This window comes from Rhinatrema bivittatum, chromosome 7, assembly GCF_901001135.1.
Source record: "Rhinatrema bivittatum chromosome 7, aRhiBiv1.1, whole genome shotgun sequence".
NCBI lineage: Eukaryota > Metazoa > Chordata > Amphibia > Gymnophiona > Rhinatrematidae > Rhinatrema > Rhinatrema bivittatum.
Window position 1 is genome coordinate 2,448,983 of NC_042621.1, and position 24,019 is coordinate 2,473,001.

General features: G+C 53.7%; 1 protein-coding gene across 7 annotated transcripts in view; it reads left to right on the forward strand.

The window, feature by feature from the left end:
* Nucleotides 1–24,019, forward strand: part of GSE1 (Gse1 coiled-coil protein) — a 378,777-nt gene that overhangs the window by 156,955 nt on the left and 197,803 nt on the right. The gene's annotated exons all lie outside the window — the stretch shown is intronic.

The window sequence follows — 24,019 nt, forward strand, 5'->3', positions numbered from 1 at the left end:
GAGTTCCCCCCCTTGTGGAGAGGTGCATGGGGGTGGTGGTGGGGGGGGGGGGTTACAGGACGCCCCTCTCGGGGCCTGCAGGCTGCCGCATCCCAGCCGTTTCCTGGCGAGTCTGAGAGAGGTCGTGGGGGGGAGTCCTGGGGGCTGCTTCTCGTGTGTGCGGTTACAGGATCTTCGGGTCAAGCTGTGGACTCGTAGCTTCTTGGGAGGCTTGCCAAGACAGTAAAGGTGTCTGGCTTTATATCTGCTTGTGCTTTCTGCAAGCTGCCAGCCTTTACGAGGCTGCGGTGAATTACTGAGGCCGTGGCAGCATGTAGAGGCTTGATGGGGAAAGCGTTCACGACTCTTTGACGCCTGCCTCTTGAAATATTTACCTCCTGCTTCCTCTGACAGTTCAGACTGACTTGAGTGCCAAAGGTTATTGAACTGGGAATGTTATGACATTAAATTCTGTCTCTCCATTTTTTCCGGCTGCAGCCTGTAGAATGAGATGGGAGTTTTTGTTTTGTTTTGTTTTTTTTTTTTGCCTAACGCGTCCGCGCTTCCCATGGCCTTGCTGTGCCTTCATGAGGTTATTTTCTGGCTATGACTCAAGAGGGTTTGGGGGTGGATATTCACCTTTTATTCTAGGGAAAGGTGAAGAACTTGTGTGAACTGTCATCCCCAGCATGAAACCGCACAGCCTTGTGTGAGGGAGCCTGCACGCTAATGTACACACACACACACACACACACACAGCCTGAATCAAATACCTACTCTCCTGTCACCAGACTATGAATGCCTGGTTTCTAATTATTCAGTACACAAATAGAAACCTTCATTACTTTTGTGTATGATTGTTTTTTTGGGGCCTCTTCTGGCAGGAGTTACCCTGTGGTGTTGTCATCTTTTTAGTCTGATCCTGGCTCTGGCTGCCCTATCTATGCTGCTGCTGTTGCTGTCACCTCTTCAGCCTCCTCTCTGTCTGGCCACAGCTCACTGCTCCTGCTGTTGTCACCTCTTCACCCCCCTCTGGGCATGGCCACCCACTCTGCGCTGCTGCTACCATCACCTCTTCAGCCTCTGGAACTGTGCTGCTGCTGCCATCTCCTCTTTAGGAGATGGCAGCGTGTGGGGCCATGGCCCCACACGCTGCACTGCTGCTGTCTTCTCTTCAGCCTCCTCTGGGTCTGGCCACGCGCTCTGAGCTGCTGCTGCCATCGCCTCTTCAGCCTCTGGATCTGTGCTGCTGCTGCCATCACCTCTTCAGCCTCCTCTGGCAACGTGCTCTGCACTGCCGCTGTCTTCTCTTCGGCCTCCTCTGGCTCTGGCCACCTGCTCTGCACTGCCGCTGTCTTCTCTTCGGCCTCCTCTGGCTCTGGCCACCTGCTCTGCACTGCTGCTGCTGTCACCTCTTTAGCCTCCTCTGGGTCTGGCCACGTGCTCTGTGCTGCTGCTGCCGTCACCTCTTCAGCCTCCTCTGGCAATGTGCTCTGCACTGCTGCTGTCTTCTCTTCAGCCTCCTCTGGCTCTGCACTGCTGCTGCTGTCACCTCTTCAGCCTCCTCTGGCTCTGCACTGCTGCTGCTGTCACCTCTTTAGCCTCCTCTGGCAACGTGCTCTGCACTGCTGCTGTCACCTCTTCAGCCTCCTCTGGCTCTGCACTGCTGCTGCTGTCACCTCTTTGGCCTCCTCTGGGTCTGGCCACCCTGTGTGCTGCTGTCACGTTTCCAGCACGTACACACTAACGTGGTTAGTGCTTTCCACCAGTGAAGCAGTAGGGGGCAGCAGTGTGCTCAGCGTCTCACATGGGCCTGGCCATTGCCAGGTCCTGCAGCTTGAGAGGGTACGTTTGTTGCTGCGGTTTCTGGTAATTTGTCCACAAATTAGTGAGGACCCTTGAAGAAAGAGCATGGGGGGAAGAGCTCCTGTTCAGGCACTGATCGCCTCTGGTGTACTCGCATAGCGAGAGTCAGAGATTTTTTTTAAGCCCGAGGAGCACCCTTTTCCCTCACAAAACGCATGCGAGGGTCTGGCAGCGAGTCTGCAGGGACTTAAACTAATCTGACCTGAAGCATAATGTAATTTTTGAAGTAAATTAATGAAATTATTGCACAAATTTGGCTGGTTTTACTGTTATTGAATTGCAATTTTTTTTTTTTTTTTTTTTTTGCCTCTTGCTTACCTCCCTGATAGAATCAACATTTAGCTGCTAAGTGCATGGGGATTAATCTCCCCGGGCCTGCTAAGGATCATTCCCAATTGCCTCCGACATGCCTTGGCCTCTGCTCCTGGCTTCAGTGGTGTAAACTCGCGTCTCTTGTGCGCCGGGAGGGAGAGAGAGAGAGAGAGAGCGCGAGAAAAGAGGTCAGAGAGTGAGAAAGGAAATGTTTATTACTGCAGGCTCGAGCGCTTACAAAGTAGGCCACAGCCATTAAATCTCATTAAAGTGTAATGCCTATCAGTGCCACTTCTGGCAGGCCTTGGACACTCGCTGCTTTAATTTGATGGGTGTTAAGGGAGAATTAGCAAATGATTGCACTAAACTGAGGGGGTGGGGGGGGGGTGGGCCGTGTGTGTGTGTGTGTTGTGTTATACTCTCTGTGGCTTTGTGCTGCACACCAGAAGACGTCAGTTCAGGGCGGCCGCTCCCTCCCGTCGAGCGCGCGGCCCTAGCCGCTCTGCCCGATTTTGAACTCCTGCGCTAAGGACTGATCGCTGGCTCTCCCCTCGCTCCCTCTGCTTATCCCGAGTTTTCTTGGTTTCCGTGACTGATTTTTGCCTCTGCCTCCTCCCCTAGGAGGGCCGAGTTGTTGTGCCTTCGCCATCTTTTCAGTAAAGAAATATTTTCTGATGATGCCCCCTCTGTGGAGCCTCGTGTCATAACCTGTTCTAGGATTCTTTCTTTTCAGTGGAAAAGAAATATATCCTGTTATACACGCGTGTATATATATATATCGCTCCCGTCCTCCAGGGCCCTCTAGCCTCATCTCGGAGGGCTTTTGGCACAGGCCTCGCACCATTTTAGGTAGCTTAACTTCAGCCTTCCTCTGGCCTGTCCCACATCCTTTTTTTTTTGGGGGGGTGCAGCCTTCAGAAGTGGTCATGGTGCTCCAGGCGAGGACTCACCGACGCTCTGCACGGAGGCCCGGCCACCTCTCCCCGTGCCACGCGTGCCAGCATCCCTGCGTCACTGGCCCCCTCTGCCTTTCATTTCATCAAATCGGCACCTCAGTCGTCCCCCCCCCCCCCCCCCAGGGTAGCCTTAACCTGTACCACTCCCCGGATGTGGAACGCACTCCCTTACTTGATAACACCGTGGCTTCCAATAAATCTGTGCTTGAATTCGTATGATGGAAGGTAATATTTTGTGTGAAGTACATTTTGGGTCATTGCCTTGGTGTGTGTGGGGGGGGGGGGGGGGGAGTGCTTTTGGATGTTGGAATTTGACCGGTCGTTAGTCAGACCTTGCAGGACTGTGGTCTTCAGGGGTAAGTCCAGGGTTTTCTTTACTTCCGTGAGTTTGGCTTAGGCAATTATTGTATAAATTAATTTAAAAAACGTAGCAGAGGAGCTGGTGGTGAGGGAGTCTAACGGAGCCCTGGGGCCTGGGCACTCTAGCATATTGTGCCTGTAGATGGATTATACCGCAGCCTGTGAGGGGAATACGTGCCACCTCTGTTCTTGGGGAGCCCTCAAACTACCGAGAGCCTCGTTTAAAAGGATTCTGTGTTTTTATGTAGCAGAGGGAACCTGGTTGGAGTGCAGATTAGCATTTATGTTTGAGAAGGGGAGGGGCAGTCAGTCCGTGGTAGTAGCGCACACCTCCGGGATGGTAACAACGCCTGGTGAAATCCCTGGTCCCCGGCACCTCTTTGAGCGCCGAGCTCAATAGCATTGGCACACATATCAGGACTGTGAGGCCCATCCGGTCTGCCCAGTTATCCTCCTTTTTTTGCCCTGTGGTAGGACCCCAGCTGACGTCTGGCTTCTCCTCCCCCTTCGTGCTTATCCATGCAAAATGCCACGCTGGGTCAGAGCAAGGTTTGTCAGAGCACCCTGACTCCCACGATGGCCAGTCCGGGCTGCAAGTGCCTGGCAGATCTTTGCTTCGGTGTTTACTGAAGCGGATGTTGGGGAGGTACCCGTAATGGAGAAGGTTTTCATGGGTAATGATTCAGATGGACTGAATCAAATCACGGTGAACCTAGAAGATGTGGTAGGCCTGATTGACAAACTGAAGAGTAGTAAATCACCTGGACCGGATGGTATACACCCCAGAGTTCTGAAGGAACTAAAAAATGAAATTTCAGACCTATTAGTAAAAATTTGTAACTTATTAAAATCATCCATTGTACCTGAAGACTGGAGGATAGCAAATGTAACCCCAATATTTTAAAAGGGCTCCAGGGGCGATCCGGGAAACTACAGACCGGTTAGCCTGACTTCAGTGCCAGGAAAAATAGTGGAAAGTGTTCTAAACATCAAAATCACAGAACATATAGAAAGACATGGTTTAATGGAACAAAGTCAGCATAGCTTTACCCAAGGCAAGTCTTGCCTCACAAATCTGCTTCACTTTTTTGAAGGAGTTAATAAACATGTGGATAAAGGTGAACCGGTAGATATAGTTTACTTGGATTTTCAGAAGGCGTTTGACAAAGTTCCTCATGAGAGGCTTCTAGGAAAAGTAAAAAGTCATGGGATAGGTGGTGATGTCCTTTCGTGGATTGCAAACTGGCTAAAAGACAGGAAACAGAGAGTAGGATTAAATGGGCAATTTTCTCAGTGGAAGGGAGTGGACAGTGGAGTGCCTCAGGGATCTGTATTGGGACCCTTACTGTTCAATATATTTATAAATGATCTGGAAAGAAATACGACGAGTGAGATAATCAAATTTGCAGATGACACAAAATTGTTCAGAGTAGTCACAGTCCGCTTGTGATTTGATACATTACAGGAGGACCTTGCAAGACTGGAAGATTGGGCATCTAAATGGCAGATGAAATTTAATGTGGATAAGTGCAAGGTGATGCATATAGGGAAAAATAACCCATGTTATAGTTGCACAATGTTAAGTTCCATATTAGGAGCTTCCACCCAAGAAAGAGATCTAGGTGTCATAGTGGATAACACATTGAAATCGTCGGTTCAGTGTGCTGCAGCAGTCAAAAAAGCAAACAGAATGTTGGGAATTATTAGAAAGGGAATGGTGAATAAAATGGAAAATATCATAATGCCTCTGTATCGCTCCATGGTGAGACTGCACCTTGAATACTGTGTACAATTCTGGTCGCCGCATCTCAAAAAAGATATAATTGCGATGGAGAAGGTACAGAGAAGGGCTACCAAAATGATAAAGGGGAATGGAACAGCTCCCCTATGAGGAAAGACTAAAGAGGTTAGGACTTTTCAGCTTGGAGAAGAGACGACTGAGGGGGGATATGATAGAGGTGTTTAAAATCATGAGAGGTCTAGAACGGGTAGATGTGAATCGGTTATTTACTCTTTCGGATAATAGAAGGACTAGGGGGCACTCCATGAAGTTAGCATGGGGCACATTTAAAACTAATCGGAGAAAGTTCTTTTTTACTCAACGCACTATTAAACTCTGGAATTTGTTGCCAGAGAATGTGGTTCGTGCAGTTAGTGTAGCTGTGTTTAAAAAAAGGATTGGATAAGTTCTTGGAGGAGAAGTCCCATTACCTGCTATTAAGTTCACTTAGAGAATAGCCACTGCCATTAGCAATGGTTACATGGAATAGACTTAGTTTTTGGGTACTTGCCAGGTTCTTGTGGCCTGGATTGGCCACTGTTGGAAACAGGATGCTGGGCTTGATGGACCCTTGGTCTGACCCAGTATGGCAATTTCTAATGTTCTTATCCTATGAACTACTCCCAGGGATAGCAATGGCTTTCTTGAGTCTACCTGGCTAACAGTGTTGTATGGGCCTTTTTCTCCAGGAACTCGTCCAAACCTCTTTCAGATCCCGTTATACTCGTCACCCGAAAACATTTTTGGTTGTTTTTTTTTTGCTTCCACCGCCAACCCTTGCAGGCCGCTCCGTGAATTCTCCTTTCTCTTCTGTGAAGAAATGCTTTCCGGTGTCACCTTCTAGAAATCTTTAGTTTTCCTGCCTTTACGGATGTTTTGACTTGTCTGTCTCTAGGCTAGATAGGGGGGTGCAGTGGTAGAGAGGGAGGGAGGGTCCAGACAGACCCGGGGAAGGAGAGCACTGGCCAGCCAGGGTTCAATGTGGCACATCTGAGGTCTGAACTAGTGCGTCCCCCCCTTCCCAGCACCCTGGATAACTGGAGACATTCATTGGTGGGAATTGGGGTCCACACTGCAGACCCTGTGTCTCACTCCTAGTATGGCACGTCCTGCCCAATGCTGAGTGAAGAAAAGATGATTTTCTTTTTGTTTTTAACGATTAACAAATGCATTAAACTTAGCTTAGGTGATGTAGGCCTGGCCATTGGCTGGAACCACTGTAGATGTGCAAATCAGCTGAAATGGCCCTTTTATGGCAGGACTTCCCAAACCTGTCCATCCTGGGGACCCCCCCTCCACCGCCAGTCGGGTTTTCAGGAGACGCGCAACGAATGTGCATGAGATGCGTCTGCGATTTACTGAGGTTCCATGCTGTGCAGCTTTATCTCCTGCGTATTCATTGTGGTAATCCTGGAAACCCGACTGGCTGGGGAGGGGGAGGGGGGGGGGGGTCTCCAGGATGGACAGGTTTGGGAAGTCCTGCTTTATGGCCTTCACTGGGGAGAAAGGAAAGCCCGAGTGAGCCAGAGGGAGGCTCCGGGCGCAGAAACCTCTTATTTTGCTAGGAGGTGAAATCTTGCTTTGATATCCTCATGTCCCCAGTGAGGTCAGATGGCAGGGGGCGAAACCTCCCACCCCTCTGCCACCCCCGTATTGTGCAGGCTCTCAGCCAAAGGCACCCTCCTGCGTTCACAGCTGAGCCCCCTGCACTTGGATTATAGCCAAAAGGTGGCCAGGGCCGGTAGCACCTGTTCCACTCTCCAGCTTAGGGGTCAAGCTGCCTTCCCTCCCATACCCGCTGCAGGGTTGGGATGCTCTGGTGATGTGCAGAATGCCCTGGGGTGGCTGGAAGTGTGGGGGGGGGGGGGGGGGGGTGAGCCTGTTCAGGGGTACGCTCCGGCGGAAGAGCTGCTGGGTACTTCCGCTGTGGGAGACGGGATGCTGGACTCCGTGGGGCCCACGCTCTGACCCAGCTTAGCGCGTCGCATCTTCTCGCGGCATTGCTGGATTTGCTTTCCATGGAACAGCGCGACTCCAGGTCCTGCCAGCCCTCGGGGGGGGGGGGGGAAGGCACCCGCTGCCTCCCCTCTCGCCAGCTCCTAGCAGCGCACGGTCTGCCTGTGAGGGATTGGAGGCTGTCTGCAGTGCCGTGACTTTGTGAGCAGACAGTTTAACATAAATTCACACGATGGAGCAGTGATCGCTCCATGGAAGCGGGGGCGCACGGCTCCCTGTCTCCGCGGCACCGGGATGCATTAAGTGCATTTTATTTACAGCCCACCGTGGCCGCACAGTGGGCAGAGAAGGCAACTTGTACGAGTATCATCTGGTTTTATGGCGGGCGTTAGAGCTGGGCCTGCAGTAGGCACCTTTCTATTCATTAGGCACCGGTGCAGCCGTATGTCAGGGCTACCCTGGGACTGGGATGCAGATTCGGAAGATAAACTGTTGACAGCCAGATGTATTTTTCCATTAGTGTGCCTTTACTCTACTTTATGTTAAGAGCGTGGAATATAAATTGCATTATTAAATATGAGCCACTCCTGTGATACTGCCTTGGCTGTGGATTGGGGGGGGGGGGTGGGGGCTGCAGGGTTGAGGGAGCTTTGGCTGTCTGATTTCTCAAGGTTGAATGAATGATTCTCCTGCTCTTGTTCTCTGTTCCCCCTCCCCCACCCCCTTCCTTTTGTCGTAGATATTGGTGAACCTCGGGCCGCTTCCTTGGCTTAACGTAACCTGTGTATGGGGACGACTGTCATCAGTGTCCCGAGCTGCGAGTCTGTGGCCAGCGGGAGTGGGTGTGGGGGGCTCTCAGGAATAGGTTGCAGTGGGAGATAGCTAGCTACTTGCTTGGTGACTGTGTTTGCACTCGGAGCTTTCCATAGCAGGGCAACTTAGAGGGATAAAACCAGCCCTTTGATGTAATAGGTTGTCTGTTATCCAGCTGCTTGCATGCAGAGTTATTTGAGTGTGCAGTGGCTGACGAAGGGTTACGTGTATACTGGTGCTTTAGTGCATTTTAAACTACACCAAGCAGACTTGAGAAAGCAATGTGGTGTGACTTCCAGAGCAGGGCAGTGTGGGGACTGTGAGCCGCCTCCTCCTCCTCCTCACCTGCCTCTGGTTTTTCATGTTCTGGATTAGCTCCAGACCTGGCCTTGCTCTGACACCCGGCCCAAAAATAGCTGAGAGCTCCCGAGGGCCTCCAGCCCCAGTTTTAGGAACGAGTCATTTGGTGAACTGGCAGAAAACTGCGTGGCAGGTTGGCGTGTGTGTGTGTAGCACTGCCCGGGCCTTGCTGGTCAAGGCTCCTGCATGATAAGTGAGCCTGCGGCACACCAGGCTCTGCTTAGGAGGGTAACCTTTCCCTGTTCAGCGCAGCCTAACCCAGACCGAGCTGGCCCTGTGCCTCTGGTGGCGGGCGGGGTCTTCCAGCAAAGCTGGCCTGTGAAGGGATGCGTGAAAAGGCAGCGAGGGGGGTGGAGGGATGCTATGGACCTGCCGCTGCCCTTGCATCCTCTCACCTTATACCAGGGGACCCCTCCCACAGCCAGTCACGCTTTCAGGGTATCCTCCATGAATATGCATGAGAGACATTTGCATATGTGGTGTGTGTGTCCCGTCCCCCCGGGACAGGTTTGGGAAAGCCTTGCTTCGTGCTGTGTTAAGCGCCCCGGCTCTGGAGACGGCGGGGGTAGCCTCAGGGGGCTTCCCTTTCCTTCCATTTCTGCAGGGCTCCTTTCAGTGCTGCGTCGCACCCGAGGGATCAGAACGGGTAGTAACAAGGTGGGGTGTGGGCTGTGGCAGGAGGGTAGCGCGCTGTCCCGTCCTTAAAATCAGGAGCCGCCTGATTGTGCTTGCGAGCAGGGCACACAGCGTGGTGCCCTAACCCAGCACCCCCCCCCCCCCCCCCCCCGTGCAGCTGTGTCATCAGAATAATTGCTCTTAATCCCTTGCTGCAGGGTTGAAGCCTGCATCCTGTGCTTCGTCCGTGGCAGCCAGCATGGAAACGGTCCTCTCGGCTCGGGCCTGCTAGCCGCGGACTTGTCAGCATTATTTAAGCGTCTGTCGCAGCGTCCAGCTGGGAGCGCCGCAGGTGTTTGACTTCTGGGTAAGATGCAGTAGGATTCGGCTACACAGGCTTGGGGGGGGGGGAGGGGGGAGCAGCATAGGGGAGGGAAGGTCAACTCCGTGCCCTTGTCCAAGCTCATGCAGACGGCATGGCAGAGGTAGGGGCCGGAAGCTGGGACCTGGCGCTTCCCGTGGGCCCTGTGTTTTTTTTTTTTTTTTTTTGTAAGATTGTCTGGCAGGGGTCTGGGTCTCGACTGGTTGTGATCTTACGCGCCCCGGCGTATGGCTTTGATACCTTTGGGTGACTCGGGAGCAGTCACGGGTTGACCGCCTTGTTTCCAGAGCAGTTAAACATCGTCGGTGGTGGCCGTCGGAGGCAGAGTAAAGCAGGCACTGCCTGGCAGCGCTGGCTGCAGCTTCACCAGCCACTTTTACTCTGCTCAGATCTTCTTCTGGCAACTTTTTTTTTTTTTTTTTCCACCTGTCATCCAGAGAATCTGTTCATTTGTATTACTGGGAAGTAATAAAAGAAACAAACACGAAGGAGAGACTGCGCTTCAGGGCTTTTTTCAAGTAATATATATTTGTAAAATAAACTCTTGACGGTATAGAAGGGGGGATGGTATCTGCCTCCTCTTGGGCTGATGTTTACGCAGGATTCACCGACGCCACACGCTGCTGAAAGCTTAGGGGGCAAAGTCAACTCGGACCTCCCCTCTGAACCTCTGCAGTAAGAGTGGTCGCTTGGCACCTGCAGGTCGAGCTTTGCTGGGAAAGTGCAGCGTGAGCTCTGCATGGCGCGTGCTGGTGAAAGATCCGCTCTCGGGTTGTCCGTGCTGTGTTCTTGCTTTACACGCGTCCGTATGGTACCTGCACCGGGGCTCTGATGCAGACCTGCTCTTCAGAACCGTCCATGCTGTGTTCGTGCTTTACGTGTTATCGACGCGTCAGCTGCATGAGGTCTCTGATGATGATCAGTGCAGCAGCACCCGGATTCAATCAGCCGCCTCCTACCCACTTGCACGTGGTTAAGAGGTCTCTGATGATGATCAGTGCAGCAGCACCCGGATTCAATCAGCCGCCTCCTACCCACTTGCACGTGGTTAAGAGGTCTCTGATGATGATCAGTGCAGCAGCACCCGGATTCAATCAGCCGCCTCCTACCCACTTACACGTGGTTAAGATAATGTATGGTTCTGAAAGTTCAGTATCTCCTGAGGAATATGAGAGAAACCAAACAGGAAACGGGGGTTTTCGTTCCATGTGCTTTATCTGTGAAAGGAATTTGTGGAAAAAGTTGCCGGCGGTGCTGCTGCGGTGTTCACGGCTTGCATTTACCTTTGCACCTTACTTAAGACTTCGTTCCTTACTCTTGGAGATTTCCTGTGGGTAGCAGGCGGTGGTACCCAGCTGGGTCAGTGTGGAGCAACTGTGGAAGTGCAGGACACCTCCATGGGCTCCTGGAGGGGGTGGGTGGGGAGGGGGAAAGGCAGCAAAAAAAAACCCCAAAAAACGATCTTGTGAGGGTTCATACCAAGCTCTCTAGCTATGCAGAGGAAAATAAAACCAGTGGTCTTTTCCCTTTCAGGGTGTACAAGCCTGTTCTTTAGTTCTTGGTCTACCTTCCTGCTGCTCCCGTGCATGGAGCAGCCCTTTCCTTGCATGCAAGTTGCAGGTCTGTATCGTAGGATCGCAGCGGGCCTTCCAGCGGGGAGGATGAATCTATATATATCTCCACTTTTATTAGGCAGGTGTAAACCTTTTTATATTTTTTTTTCCTCTCCTCGTTTCCTATCCAGAATCCTCCTCTAAATACTGGAAGAAAAGGGTGTTTGGGTAATTAGACTTGAGCAGACTGTTTCTCTGCACCTGCTCCGCTCCTCCCTGGCATTTTCCGAAGCCGCTCCCGAGTGGCTGACAGGGCATCCCCGTGCCCCCAGCTCGCACGGCGAGGCAAAGCCAGCAGCTGCTGCTGCCGCCGCCGCGGCATGTCAGGCTCTCACTGCGGCAAGGGTGGGGGTGTCGGGCGGGTGCCACGCGCAGATATTGCTCCCCTGCTTGTGCTGTAAGGGGATTAGGGCGTGTCCCCCCCCCCCTGGAAACTAATAGCGCTCATCACATGCAATAGGCTGTTAGCTTATTCTCCCCAGTGCAAAAGAAAAAAGAGTGCGCTCGATCCGCACGTTTTTACCCTCAGAAATTAACGCCTGCCCAGAGCAGCCCAAAAGTGTGCACAGAAAAGCAGGTCATGCTGCTTTTCATCCTCCGCCTTAATATCGTGGCGATGTTAAGTCGGAAGAACCAAAAGTTAAAAAAAAAAAAAAAAGTGCCGGCGATCAGATAAGGGAAGCTGGTAAAATTGAGCGTCCGTTCTCCTAACCCGCCGCCAGCCACCTCTCCTGGGCGCCCGCTGCCGCGGAGGCACTAGGGGAGCACGCTCGTCCCTAGCGCCTCCTTTTTTTTAGCGCGACCCTCCGCTCTCCCCCCACCAATCTCCAGCGCTGCGGCCGGCAGGATGTGGCCCTCCCCCCTCACACGAGGGTCGTATCTACCCCTCTCCCTCCCCCCTGCCTTGCTCTGTGCCACTGAACCGGTCTAAATGCAGACGACTGAAGCCGAGCGCAGGATGTCCAGCAGGTGATGGTGGGGGAGTGAATGCTTTTAATGAATTAATTTCGTTGTAGTTCCTGGCCGGCTGCATACGCTTAAAAAAAAAAAAAAAGTCCACGCTCGCCCAGGCAAACTGCAGCCCCCCGCGCGCCCCCCCCCCCCCCCCCCCCCCCCGATCAGCAGACACCTGGACCCAGCGTCGGCGCCCCGCGTGACTTACATGCCGCGGCACGCTTTTAGGCCGGATGTAAAAGGCGTTCCTGGAGAGGGGATGTAAAGCGGGTCCACGGGAGTAAATCGCACGTGTGTGTTTGAAACTCAAAAACGTGACTCTAGAAAAAGAGCGCACGGCCTGCCCCTCTGCACCGTTACGCTGCCGCCTGCAGGTTAAGCGAGTGTGGCATGCGCGCACGGGCTCAGGGTCCCGCGCGCTTTGTGCGTGGCAGGCGGTTGTGGGAGAGAAGCTACACGCAGGCTCTCTCCCTCGGAGAACGGGCCACGAGGTGTAGGGGTGCAGAACTATCTGTGGCCTTCTGAACATCCCTCATCATAATTAGGAATTGCCCCTGCTGGCATAAGCAACCCCCCCCATTGTTACTGGCAGGCCTTAGGTCACCTGTAGCCTAGGGTTGGGGAATTTATTTTTTCTTTCCTCCGTCTCCCAAAGCTCAGGAAGGACTGGACCTCCGTGCCAGCACCGTGGCCTTGAGCAGCTGTACGGGTGGTGTCTCGTGTGCAAAGTGCAGCCCAGGCCTAAAGCTGGAAGACCTGAAGCCCTCCCTCTGTATAATCGGTGGGTTCTGAGCAGCCGGGCTTCATCTTTGCTCTGCCGGGCAGTGCACTCACACCTTGGCCAATGTGAGTTAATGTTGTACTTGCCTGTTTTGGGTTGAAAACCAGCATCCTTATCTACATATATTATGCAAGATGAAATATTTAGTTGTTTTGATTTTAGATTTATATTCCGTTGTTCACACTTTTATCAGTGCTTCAAAGTGCATTATATTCAGAAACTGTAGGTACCTGAGGCAGTGGAGGGTAAAGTGACTTGTCCAAGGTCACAAGGAGTGACAGCGGGACTCGAACGCTGGTCTCCTGGTTCATAGCCCCCCCTGCTCTAACCACTAGGCTACTCCTCCACTCTCTACTTATTGTCAATTGTAAACCGTTTTGGTCAATCTATATTGTTATGATGCTATATAAATACTTTAAAATACACCAGTGGCAAATAACACCTTTACAGACGAGCTGGGAGGGGCTGCAGGAGCCACGTGGCATCAGGTGGAATTGGGGAAGGGGCTGCAGGAGCCACGTGGCATCAGGTGGAATTGGGGAAGGGGCTGCAGGAGCCACGTGGCATCAGGTGGAATTGGGGAAGGGGCTGCAGGAGCCACGTGGCATCAGGTGGAATTGGGGAAGGGGCTGCAGGAGCCACGTGGTATTGGGTGAGGGGACGGGGGTGGAGGAGGCTCATGGAGAAGGGGTTGCAGGAGCTGACAGGCATGAATGGGGTGCAGTGGGGTGAGGGGCTTGCATGGTGGGGGTGGGGGGGGGGGGGTGGGATGCAGGGAGCTACCTGGCATGAGCAGGTGCCGTCTCTGACAGCTTCCTGGGGCCTCCAGACTCCCAGATTCCCGTCTCAGGGACATCTGCTTTGGCATGTGATTAATTGCAATTAGTGAGCAGTTTGAAAGCCCGTGGAAGAGTATTCAGCAGAAACCTCATGAAGATTAATGAGTGGAGGCAGTTGTCAGAAGGGCTGACTCAGGTACCGCAGCGGGGCCTGGCAGAAAGTCAAATTACCACCCACCCCGGTAAAGCGAGGGAGGTGGAGGCCCCGAACCAGCACAATAAATGCTGCGCTCCCCTTCATTTATCCTCACCCTCTCTCTCCCCCCCCCATCTCCCTTCCTTCTCCTCTCCCCCTCTCTCGTCCCAGCCCTCACCACCACCACCTCTCGCCCCTTCTCCCTTCCTTCTCCTCTCCCCCTCTCTCGTCCCAGCCCTCACCACCACCACCTCTCGCCCCTTCTCCCTTCCTTCTCCTCTCCCCCTCTCTCGTCCCAGCCCTCACCACCACCACCACCACCTCTCGCCCCTTCTCCTCTCCCCCTCTCTTGTCCCAGCCCTCACCACCACCACCTCTCGCCCCTTCTCCCTTCCTTCTCCTCTCCCCCCTCTCTCGTCCCAGCCCTCACCACCACCACCTCTCGCCCCTTCTCCCTTCCTTCTCCTCTCCCCCTCTCTCGTCCCAGCCCTCACCACCACCACCACCACCTCTCGCCCCTTCTCCTCTCCCCCTCTCTTGTCCCAGCCCTCACCACCACCACCTCTCGCCCCTTCTCCCTTCCTTCTCCTCTCCCCCTCTCTCGTCCCAGCCCTCACCACCACCACCTCTCGCCCCTTCTCTCTTCCTTCTCCTCTCCCCCTCTCTCATCCCAGCCCTCAGCACCACCACCTCTCGCCCCTTCTCCCTTCCTTCTCCCTTCCTCCTGCAGCCCCCAGTGCCAGAGAGAGGGAAGTGGGGGGGGGGGGGTGGAGTTCCCCAAAAGGAGCTTCCCCTGTGTCAGAAGCCGTAGGAGGAGATCCATAAAGTGAGCCAGAGGTGGTCGCTTGCCCACGCAGGCTCCTGGGCACGTAGTCCGCCCGCCCGGGGGGGGGGGGGGGGGGTGAGCTCTTAAACGTGCCCCAGGCGCCCCCTCGGTTCACCGCTTCCCCAGGGGCTGCGGCTCCCTCTGTAGCCGGAGCTGTGCGCTCGGTGTCGCCCCCCTGGGCCTGGCAGCTGAGGCCTCCTCCCCCTGACCCCACCTTCCAGACCTGGTATGGTTGTTTAAAACAAACAAACAAACCATAAAGTTCTTTGTGGATGCCTATGAGGACCACAGCTGTGTTGATGAAGTCGGACATGGAAGACGGGGCTGTAAGGCGAACAATTTCTGCCCGGTACTCGCGTCCGTCTGTCCATTATGTACATAAAGCAGGCGGTACCTGCCGTCAGCTGGAGGTCCCCAGCCTCCTCCCACACCTCCTGTCAAGTCTATTTAAGTTATTGCTCTTTTTTTTTTTTTGTGGGGGGTAGGTCTGCTGGGGGGGGGTCGTAGGTCAAGCGGAGTCAGAGGTCAGTGAAGTTCAAAAGTGGTGAGGGTTTTGTTTGTCTCCTGCACAAAGCTTGCTTGTTAGAGCCGGGGGGGGGGGGGGATAATTAATGTGCCTGGCAGGACGGGGGTCAGGAAAGATAGACCGCAGCTGACCTGCCTCGCTCGGGGGCCACGGCCCTCCGCCCACTCCATCTGTCTGAGGCTGGGCCGGGGCCGGGCCTGCCTGTGCTATCTTTTGCTCAGCCGCTGAGACAGATGGTGCAGGGTCAGCGGGGGCGAGGTGCCTTACCTTGCTCTGCAGCAGCTTGGCAAGCTTTCACTTCTGCAGTCTGAGAGCAGGGGGCTGTGCAAGCACTTGGAAAGGGCTTCAGAGGAAATATCTGCACGTGGAGAGCGAGCCTGGGAGTTCCCCCTCCCCCCGGGAGCAGGAAAGGGGGCGATCTCCTTGTATCTCGAGATGGTGCTGAGACAGATGCTGCTAGAATAGGTCTCGCTCCCTAACATGGAGGGACTTCAGGGTCTTATGCATGGGCCAAAACAAATGCAGTAACAGAATTGAAGCAGACACTACTTATTTCTATAGCGCTGCTAGACATACACAGCACTGCGGGGGGGGGGTTGAGAGATTGGGTGAATGCCATAGCCGGGGAGGGGGGTGGGGGAGAGGGCCCTGGTTGTCAGTTTAAGTATAGGACCTTGCATCTTACCCAGAATGGTGGAGGGACAGACACAATGGACTTGGATAAGACGCGATAGCCTGCAGGAGGTCAAGCTTGCGTGGCTTGCTGCTGGGACGTTATCCTTAGCTGAAGCAGGGTAGGCAGAGATAACCGAGCTGGATAGGCTGTGTTCAGTGGGTCCTTATCTGTTGCCATTTACTATGTGACAACTGTGCATGGTAGCTGGAGGCTGCTGAAGGAATATGGCAGTTTTTCCCCCCTCGGACCTGGCTGTGTGGGGCTGGCTGCCTACAAGAGAAAAAAAATCAGGACTGGATTAGAATCTGACAATGGAATGGGGTTACATGGCCCTGGATTCCCTTCTGGTGAGGTTAGCGCTTGCTTCGCTCGGACACTGTGTATCGAGGACACGTCCCTCTGGAGGGTGATTTTGGGGTATTGTGTGTTGCCACTGCCCCACTCGCGTTACCCAGAGTCCATTCCTGGTCTCCAAGCGCAGGCATTTCTGCCTTCGTACGCAGAGTCCTGTTTACGGTGTTCAGAAACAAATTATTTTGCGTTGCCTGTTCTGTAGCTCATTTAGCATTAATCATGAATTTGCACTGAAGATCTTGCTTTTTTTTTTTATTATCTTTTTTGTGCTACAGTGACAGAAATCTCCCTTTTAAAGCAGAAAGCCCCAGAGGGCATACATGAAGCTCATGGGAATGAGTTCGGGAGCCTGAGGATGGATGCCCTGCAGATTGTTCCGGCAGTAGGGCCGTGCTAAGCCGCTCCGAGCTTGGCTCTTGTGAGCTCTCTTTCACCCCCTCCAGATATACGGAGGGCAGGGAAATATCAAAGTCTGACTTTTTGCCTCCCACCCACCACCGTTAACAAATAATTCAAAAGAGCAGACAGGGGGTGGCCATGATTACAGAGAGGGAGTCCTGGGCACTGTCCCTTCCAGGCTAGCAGTCTGAAGGCTTACAGGTAGACAGAGGATTTGGGGGCTCCTGCTGGGTGTATGGCCCTCTCCTGCCCTCCATGGTGTGAGGGCTGCGGATCCCAGGTGCAGGCCCAGCCGGCAGGCGTGCACTGCTGCGCCTTCGTAGGTAGCAGCCATCTGCACGGCGATAAAAAGCCCAGAGGGTGATAAGTAGGCACTTTGATTGGATTGCAGTGCAGAAGCAGCTACTCTGGCTTTGGCACGGCACTAATGACAGATTCTGTTCACTCGGCAGCCACTGCCATGCAGTGCAAATCACCGCGTTCTCCATCCTAGCCAGAGTTTAAAGAGTTCTTTTATTATTGTTGTTGTTGTTCCAAAGGGAGCTGGAGGGTAATGTGCCTTTTTTTTTTTTTTTTGTTAACCTCCTTCTCTCTTGCTTTGTTTCAAAAACCCTCTGCTTGTCCTGCAATTATCTGTGTTTAGTTAAACCTGCGGGAGAAAGCTTTTCAGCAGCGCAGTGGAAGAATATTACTGCGCCGTGGAACCCGGCCCCTGCTACCTCGGGGCCCGCTCATATTTCCAGAGGTAGAGAAAGGCACGTGCACTGTTAGAAAGCTGCATGTGCAACCTCTGTGTTGCATGCATGACTTCCACATGTGTGCATGCCCTCTGTGTGTGTGTCTGGCAACGGAGTGGCCAAGGCTTCCTCCTTCACAGCAGGCAGCGCCATCTAGAGGAGCGATGCCGCAACGCGCCCATCCTCCGGGCCATGACCCGCAGCCACCCCGGAGTGACAGCGTTCCCCTGCAGCGCGTAACCCGTGGCACGCCGGCTTTTAGTGTAGTTGGAAACGGTCCTCGTGCCACCCTTCCTCCCCTTCGTGGTGGAGGCGATGCCCTTTGGGGGAAGGCCGTCTACTTCTTCAACAAGCACGATGCTGGTTTCTTCTACTCCTAGCAGCCGGGAAAGCCCAGCGCCCTCCACCTGGTGCTTCCTCAGGGGGGTAGAGGCAGTGCGACTGCTTTCCATTGCCGGGGTGCTGCAGTTTTCTTGTTGGGCAGTGCATAACCTTGATCAGATAATTGTGCATCCTTTTGGTCACGGCAGGGTGCGTGAATTAAAGCTGGGAGCGGTAGCAGTGGGTGGCTCTGGCCACGTAAGATGGTTTGTCTGTCTGTAGACCGGTCTCTCGGACGTCTCGCAAACGCTGGCTGGTGAGGTTTGATAACTTCCCTGTATTTACTTGTGTTTCAGGCGCTTCTATGGTGCGGAATGTGTTGGAATTGGGGTCTGACCAGGGGTGGGATTTGGTAGCCTCTGATTAGCATGAAATGAGGAGAGCCACGTGCCTGAAGGTGGGAGAGGAAGAGGCGTTTTGCTGAGTCCCATTAGCCCTGGGTTCCTCGTCTTGCGCTGCCAAATCCATCCTCCATAAGAACATAAGAACATGCCATACTGGGTCAGACCAAGGGTCCATCAAGCCCAGCATCCTGTTTCCAACAGTGGCCAATGCAGGCCACAAGAACCTGGCAAGTACCCAAACACTAAGTCTATTCCATGTTACCATTGCTAATGGCAGTGGCTATTCTCTTTCCACATTTTGAACTTTGAGTTAATTGGATAAGGTTGTTTTTTGTTTTTTTTAAATGTTTTATTGGACGCTTTTGGCCTGCCCACGGAAGAGATGTTTTTTTTTTGTGCAGCAGGTGTCATTCTGCTGGTCTCTTCGCTGTGTGTGTGTGTGTGTGTAATAAGCACGTGCATCTTGTTTGGTTTGTTTTTTTCTCTCTCTGACCAGGCCATGACAGTGGTTGGCCAAACGGACCCCGGCTGACGGGGGTCTGAGCTGCTGGTGCCATGAAATAAGTTCGGGGTAGGAAGAGGTGCAGGATGCAGCTGTCACTGTTACGGAGGGCCCTGCTTAGCCCTATAGGATTACGGGTGGGAGGGTCTCCTGTGCCACATCAGGAGGAGAGATCCCACTGGAGGATAACAGGGTGCTCGTCAAGGCCTGTGGAAAGGTGCCTCAAAGCTGAAAAGCGGGCCGCTGTTTTGTGCAGTCTCTTTCTGAAAAAAAAATTAAAATAAAATCCCCTCTTTCCTGGGCCTGTGTTGGGAGAGCTTCCCCCCCCCCCCCCCGTTACCTCCTCTGCCGATCCTATCGGAGGGGGGAGGTGCTGTGCGCCCTCGCAGGAATTTAGAAGGCGCCTGGATGCAAGCCAAGAAGTGGCAGAGAGAAATAAATAATTAGAAATGTCTTCCTGCTCCTGACTGCCCAAGGAGCAGTTCCGGGCCCTTGAAATGCACGTTGGAGATGCCACCGGCCATTAATCCTTGTGTGTGGAGGCAGGGCCTGCTGGCAGGCTGCTCTCCAAAGGACTCTTACAGAATACCTAATGGAGGCCCCAGCCCCCTCCTTCCCACTTTCCCATTCCAGCGACACTGAAGCAAGTTGGTAATAAGCTGGACAGCAAGGGCTTCCCCAGCCCAAGGGGAGAGAACTGGCGCAGGAGACAGCAGACGTGCCACATCGTCCCCCCCCCCCCCCCGGGGGTTGCTAGAGTGCCAGAATCAGACCTGAGCTGTGGCCCTCCGGGCAGGCAGCCGGATCCTCCTCTCCCCCCCCCCCCCCCTCCTCCTCCCGAACAAAGAGGGCCGAGCCTGCCAGGCCGGGGGAATGGCAGGCTCGGTCAGCAAGGCAAGGGTAGAGTTAAAGAGCCTGGGGAAAACCCAGAGGGTCCTTTGGGGTTCAGAGATTACCTTGTGATGTCCGGTATGTACAGCAAGAGGTGGATTGGACGGTCCTGATCTGCAGTCATTAGTCCATTTCTGTTCCTGGAGAAATCCTGCCACTGTCTTGCTTAGACCAAGAATCAGAATTTGCATTTTACAACAAGGCAGCATCCTGGCAATGTGCTCCCATCCCTTCGGAAATGCAGCCACCTCCAGGGTGAAGGCCCTGCCTGACAAGCTTGCAAAGGAGAGGAGAACGGGAGGGCCTGATTACATAGGGCAAGCTTCCGTTCTGTGCCGGGGATAATCAGCCATGGTTGTCTTCATTAGGTTTTTACCTAATTATGAGCAAATGAAGACAGGAGAATATCCCGGACGCTATGTGACAGGAATTCTGATAGTTTCCCAGGCACAAGATCACAAAACCGAAAAAAATGAAATCTTTATTTTGGGGGGTGTCATATGCAAACTGGGTAGTGACAGGCACAGTCTCTCCCAATTCCACCCCCTGGCACGCGTGGAAATGGATCCTAGGGATCAGGCATGTGCTGTAGGACAGAAGCAGGATTGTCTCTAGCTGACCCACGAATGATGCTCAGGTCTCTGCTTCTCTTCTTTGAAAGTGGCTGGCCACGTGAGCGCCTGTGAGTGATTCCTGCAGCCTAGCAGGGCAGTGAGTGCGGGGCACAGGCAGCTGCCTGCTCTGCGCCTGCGTGTTACCTCCCAGGATAGCGCTGTCTCTGAAGCTCCATGGCCTTCATGTAAAGGACGTTGTGATCCAGGGCCCTCCCGTGAGTTAGTCTAGAGTCCTGTGCTGGGAAGAGGGGCTACAGTTCGCTGGCTAGAGCAGGGCAGACCTGCGTCTCACTCCTGCCTCTGCCATAACTTTTTTTGGGGGTCTGAGATGGGGGGAAGGGGGCTGCTCTCGGTGGGGACCTGCCTCGTGGAAGAGGTTTAGTGCGTGGTTCGCTGGCTGCTCCTCAGGCTTCCTCTTTTTTTTTGGATGATGAGACTTGTCTCGAGGCACGAGACCCTCCCAAGCGTCCTAGGGCAGTGGCTACCTTGTGCGAGGAGGGTCTGTAACTACTCTCAGCTTATCCTGTTCAGGCAGAATCCGCTCCTCCACTCCCTAAAACTTAATAATAATAATTAATTGCATCCAAAGTATTCCCCAGCCTCGGGTGCACCAGTGATGAAGCAGTGAATACATTTTCACTCTTGCTAATCGGAGACAGCTTTTAATTGCTTGATATAAACACATTTCCGCCTGGAGAGGTGGCATCGGCACAAAATGAAAAATCCACATTTATAGTTATTAAAAATAAATAAATAAAATAAAATAAAACAGACAGATGCACACTGACGTTGCCAGCCCTGGTGCTGATCCTGGAAGAGAGAGCAATGCCTGCCTCCTGACCCGGGAGGGTGATGCAGGTCGTCTTGTATTTCTCTCCTGCCTGCTTCCGGGCCGGAGCAGCGGTGCTCGCTGTCGCGCTGGGGCTGATAAAGTGTGCGGGTCACTGGCACCATAATAGATCTGTCAGAGTCTTGGCAGAAGCAGAGGAGAAAGAGAGGACATTTATCCCGGAAAGCTGGAGCGTTTTCTCGGGCCCTGCGTGCCTCCTCAAGACTTTAATTTAATGCACCGAGCGTGCTGCCTGTGCCTGGCGTGGAACCGGTTTGTTTCCGCCAAGTTGAATTTATGTGTCCCTCAGACAGGTGCTGCTCAGCACGCTCTCCTGAGGGCCGCAGGCATCCCCGGGCACAGCGAGCCGGGAGGCTCGCAACGCCAGCGGGAAGAACATCCTTTAGTGGGTATTTCTTTTTTCTTTTAAGCCTAATTCTTGGCTGCTGAAGGAACATCAGTAAGGTACTTTCTGATTGCGCAATTATTATTATTTTTTGTTTGCTTTTAAATTTCACATATCAGGAGATATCTCCCCCCCTCCCCCTGTATTTTAAGTTTGTCACAAGCTCCTAGTCATTAACCACTTTTATCCACCCTGAGCGCAAGGAGAAGCAGCCCTGCCATGCAAAGCTATTGCTGGTCCCCATGCGACCCTCGCGGCGCGAGGACGGCACGGATAGCGACTGGCCAGACTCGCGGAAGGAGGTTGTTTGAAAACGGGCATGCCTGTAATCCAAGCTGCATGCTTTTTTTTTTTTTTAATTAAACACAAAAATATAGAAAGTAGATATGTTAGGACAAAAAGAAAGGAGACGAAGATCTTAAAGGGGAAGTGCTAGAAGTCAGACTTGTGCAAACTGAGGCCAGGGCAGAGCTGTGACTGGGTGGGGAGCAGGTCTGCGGTGCCCTGCTATTTTGGATCTCGCGTGAAGGCTTGCTTGCCGTCTTAAAACCGGACCGGGCATTGGGGGGGGAGAACAGGACTGGCCGCCTCTGTCCAGATGACTTTGGGTGGCAGCTGGCGAGCCTTCTCGGAGAAGGCATTCCCTGCCCTCTCCCGGCCTCATTCCCCCCCCCCTCCCCTCGATGGGTATCGTCGTGCCCCCCCTTTCCTTAGTCGCGCGTTGAGGATGCCCGCGGGCGCAGGGAGGTAACGCGCCAGCAAGTTACCTCCCTGCTCAGGATACAAACATTTTACCCGTGACTTGCTCACACGGATACGTTTTTGAGGGGCAGAGGTGGCTGGGCCCGGACGTCTGTGGAGGAGGATTGGATGTAGAACTGGTGACCTCTCGGGGGTGGGGGTGGGAGGGATTTTGCTCTGTTTCTACCCCCCTCCCCCCCCTTCTCTCTTTCCCCAGTGGTAAGTACAAAAGGGAAAGAAATATATATATATATATAAATAACTAAAAAGCGAGCCCTGCAGCGTGCAGCCCCCAGCTCTGGAGAATGTGTGTGTGTGTGCGTGCTCGGGAGACATGAAAAGCAGCTCCAATTAGGAGCTCTCCTCCCGCAGACTTCTGCCAGGCTCTTGAACTGTCACAGCCGAGCCTTAATTAGCAGCTGTGGGTGAGAGGCCAGAGCCGCAGCTCGGCACTCCTGACAGGCCCGCGCTCCAGTGCAAGAGAGAGGGGCTTCATGGGTAGCCGGGGAGGGGGGGACTAAAATGGTCGCTGGCAGCCTGCAGCCTGTAGCTCCCAGCCTGCTGCCGCTGCCGCCGCTGGCAGAGGACCCTGCGGGCTGGAAGTGAAGGGTGAGGCGTTTGGCCGGCAGCCCCCCCCCAGGGCGGGATCACCTGCTGCCGACTGCCGCTGGCACCTTCCCGAGCGCCCTGGAGCACGGCCTGGATATGAAGACCTGGTCGTCCCTGCTGCAGACCTTGAGTAAGTGAGAGGATTCCCCCCCCCCCCCCCCCCAGTCTGAACCAGCAGGATCGTGATCCCGGGGTGGGTGGGGGCGCGATGCCACCGTGATCCTGGGGGGCACCCGTGAACGCGCCGGAAAGAGGCTTGCAGAGCGCGAGCCCGCGTGTCGACTCCATGCTGACCACGTGGGTGGGGGGCGAGGGCTGTAATTGTCACAGGTTTATGACTGCAGGGCCAGTTAGTTTAAAGATCCGGGTCCCTTAACACGGGGGAAGGGTCTGCATGACATTTCCAGAGTCCGATCAGCCCTAGGTAGAATTTCAAACTTCCTCTGGCCCCTCGTGTTTTCTGGCTCCTCGCCGTGGCACCGCGTCCAGATCAAAGGTTGCGCACTCATAACTTTCCCTTTAATATTTAAACAAGATTCTTGGATAAAGTTTGAATGGCTTTGTGTGGTGTCTGTGAGAGAGACCCTGGGGCAGGGAGATTATGAATACGGATTACCTTCCTGCAATCCTGTGTCTGGGATCTTGGGCAGGGGGTTAACCTGGCGACGGGCACGAGGGGGAGTGCTCCCAGCGGAGGGTGCCTACGTAAGCTATGTGCGCACCCCCCAGGGCCCCCGGACCATGGCAGAAGGATGCGAGCTCGTGAAGGAGAAGGCCGGTCACTGGCATCTCCCAGGCAGCACAGGGTGGCAGCACCCAGGCATCCCAAACAGAACTGGGAAGGGAAAATCCCCCCCCCCCCCCCCCCCCCCCGTGCCAGACCTGGCTTCTGACCCCTGGTAAGCTGTGACCTTTTCACTTCTCCACCTGACCTATGCCCCTTGCAGTCTCTAAACGCTGTTAAAGATTGTGTGTCTTTCTCTCTGTCCCCTGAAGCCATCTGGTTCTCCTCCAAGCAGGCGGCTATGAGTGTAGTCTGGGAGGGAAGGGAAGAGTTCTGCAAGCTTGCGTAACACTACATTGTATAGCACTATGTTCAGCGACTCCGTGTCCTAAGTGACAGGATGTGTGCTGCTCATTTATTGCTGTTTCAATGCCTTCTGACGTCTTAAAACTGGAAAACCTGTTTTCACAGGGCTGATGAAGAGTCCCAATGGTTTAAAAAATAAAATAAAATACAAAAGTGCATATCCATTCACGTGGCTGATGATCAAAACTGCGCCGTTAGTGGGGGGAGGAGCAGAGCAGGTGTCCTCAGCAGACTCCTTCCAGGATGCATGCAGGGCCCGTTCCCAGGGTGGCCGCCTGCTGTCAGAACTTTACTGTGTCTACTTTTAAGCCAAGAGGTTTCGTTTTAGTTACCGTTTTTAAATCAGAATGACGCTGAAAACACAAAGCATTATTTTAATTGAAAAGTTGGAG